Source organism: Pinus tabuliformis, chromosome 2_1 (assembly GCF_031772625.1).
Source record: "Pinus tabuliformis cultivar Carrire ecotype Pingquan chromosome 2_1, CPIR1, whole genome shotgun sequence".
NCBI lineage: Eukaryota > Viridiplantae > Streptophyta > Pinopsida > Pinales > Pinaceae > Pinus > Pinus tabuliformis.
The window spans coordinates 539,022,478-539,025,790 of NC_142299.1; positions in this window are offsets into that span (position 1 = coordinate 539,022,478).

The following is a 3,313-nucleotide window of genomic DNA, read 5'->3' on the forward strand; positions in this document are numbered from 1 at the left end:
TTCTTAGGAGCAGCACAATATTGGAGGAAGTTCATTTCTAATTTTTCCTCAATTGCAACTCCCTTACATGCTTTGACAGGATTGAACAAGGTGTTTCAGTGGGGAGGCAAACATCAGAAAACCTTCAACACCTTGAGAGAAAATATTAGTACAGCACATGTACTAGCATTGCTTGATCTACAAAGACCATTTGAAATCCAAACAGATGCCAATGATTATTCCATGGGAGCAGTGTTGACACAGCATGGTAAACCCATAAGTTATCATTCTGAGACTTTTAATCCTGCAGTAGTTAACTATCCTACATATGATAAAGAATTGTATGCATTAGTTCAGAGTGTGAAAAAGTAGAAACATTACTTAATAGGCAAAGAGGCAGTAATACATACTAATCATCAACCACTTCAATATCTACATTCCCAAACTAAGTTGCAGCAATCAAGACACTACAGATGGATGGGTTTTCTACAACAGTTTCATCTACTCATCATATATAGAAAGGGCATACACAACAAAGTTGCAAACATGTTATCTAGACCCATTATAAATGCATCTACTATACTTAAGCATAATTATGTACTACATGAAAGTTACATTGAACAATGTGCTCAAGATATAGACTTTAAAGATGTATAGCAAAAAGGTAGAAGAATTGGACTATCATGTGAAGGATCTACTATTATATCATTGTGGGGAACTCTGCATTCCACAAACAGAGAGAGTAAAGATAATTAGAGAGGCACACACTTCTTTGATATCAGGTCACTTTGGGGTAAGTAAAATAGTTACACAGCTGCAAAGATTTTGTTATTGGCCGAAAATGAATGAGACAGTTTCTAGATATGTAAGAGGGTGTACTATGTGTGCTAAAAGCAAGCCCAGTGATAGAAAACTAGGCTTGTACACTCCTTTACCAGTTCCTTCTCACCCTTGGGAAAGTGTTTCCATGGATTTTGTTGGAGGACTGCCTAAATCTAGGAAAGGTCATGATTATCTATATGTGTTTGTGGATAGGTTCAGCAAAATGTGTATTTTGATACGTTGTAATAAACAGATTACGGCTGAAAAAACTGCAAAATTATTCTTTGAACATGTATGGGTTCATTTTGGATTACCCACTTCTATTGTATCTGATCGAGACACCCAATTTGTGGGGAATTTTTGGTCAAGTCTTTGGGAATTGATGGACACCCAACTGAAGAAAAGCACAGCTTTCCATCCACAAACCGATGGCCAGACAGAAGTGGTTAACGAGACAGTGATCCAATTACTCAGGGGATATTGTAGCAAACATCCTAAGCTTTGGGATGAACATTTTTGTTATGTGCAGCATGCTTACAATAGAGCAAAACACTCTTCTACACATAGATCTCCTTTCGAGACTTGTTTTGGTTTCATACCAAGGTCTCCTTTGGATTTTGTCTTTGGTAAAGATACCACGGTTGATGGACACAGTGATGTGGACATGGAAATTAGGTTCATTGAACAGATCCAGGAGATCCACCAGGCAGTACAAGAATAGCTGGAAAAGAGCCAAGCCAAATATAAGGCTAGGCATGACAAGCATTGGATGGAGCATAGTTTTCAAGTTGGTGACCAGGTCTGGTTATATATTAGCAAGGACAAAATGCAAGGTGAAGGTAAAAAGCTAAAGCCTATTAGGTATGAACCTTTTAGGATACTTGAGAATATTGGTGAAAATGATTTTCACCTTGATCTGCCAGCTTACATGCACATCTACTCAGTCGTAAATGTAGATTGCTTGAGATTGTTTGAACCTTCAAAGGTTGAGAATCCTAAAGAGCAAATTCAATTGCCTTCTATTGATGACTTGCTATCTGAATATCTTAATGAATTGCAAGAAGACACAGTCTTGGATAGGAAGGTGAGGACGACGCACAGAGGAGATGTTGAGTACCTCGGAATTGGACTCAAAGGTTCAAAGCCGAGCAGTGCAAAGTGGGTTGAGATTGGACAAGTGAGATATCAGTATCCTCACTTATTCGATGCTTGAAAGAAAACCAAGTTTTGGTGGTCCAAAAGCTTTTCAGTGGGAAGGTCGTGATCCGAATTGGATCCATAAAAGATTGTCAAAGAGCTATGACTTTATCACGATGGGACAAATCTATAAAGAATTCAGAAACTGCGATAAAAAAACACCCCTAAACCAGTGGCAATGGTAGCTGGCCTGGAACGACGAGGACCTCAGTCAAAGCACGCTGACCAAGACCCATGCAGACTGGGCGGGAGGTCAAAGTAACCCCTGGGAGCCCCGGATCAGGAAAAGGAGGTGGACTTTGATGCGTGATAAGTGCATCGCTAGGCGAACAGGGCCAAAATGGATGAGCCTCGAAGCACTCAGTCGCGTCAGGAACCAAAGAACCGCGGGCGAAAAAGTGAAAAGCACTAACATACAAATGCGGGACCTGCACTCTAGAAAACCAATAGTATTGATCAGGGTGCCCACAAATGATAATCGGTTCTGGAGAAATTGAAACGATCTCATACATCGATCGACACGTGGCAAGCGGAGGTGAGAGAAAACCACCATTAATTATGTGCTATCGATTGAGCAAGTGAACTACATGGAACGTGCATATGACATTGGATATGGGGGACCTAGATCGAACGACTGAGATCACCCCGATGGAGAAAGCGGAATCGACAAAGGAACACGCTGCGTTTTAGAAGGATTTGGAATCCATTTGACCGCCATGGTGGAGGAAAGAGTTCATCCACGACGTAACTGAAGAAACGAACTAACGAAGCAGGCTAGCGATGTTTAGAAGAGGACATGTGGCCACTCCTTAAGTGTTTACGATGACGCCGAATAGGGAACTCCAAGTGCAACTGCAGAATATGAATCGACAGAGGTGGAAGAGGAACCAAACATGCATAGGAACAAATGGCTAAAAGCCATGAACAGAAACAGAATACATAGTTTTTGGAGTCGGTTAGAGTGAACCCCGAGAGGAGGACTGAACACTGAGAGACAGAAACTAGAGAAGAAGGCAGTAAATCAAAAGTAGAAATTCGGACCCGAAGTTTAGAGGTATTTCGTCTCAAATGGGTTATTTCTTTAGCTTCTGAAACATCGCAGAAAAAAATCTATAGCGAAAATGCCACGATGACCTATTTGGAGCAACGAAACCCTAGAATCCAAAGCTTTGATACCAAATGTTATGAAATATCTAGAAGCATTGTTGTGTGCCATTTCTATTATCCAATGAGATTTGATAAAAGAAACAAGGTATGAATGGAAGAAGGACGAAGAAGTGTGGCCACTCATTCAAAAGTTGCAGAACATCTCAGT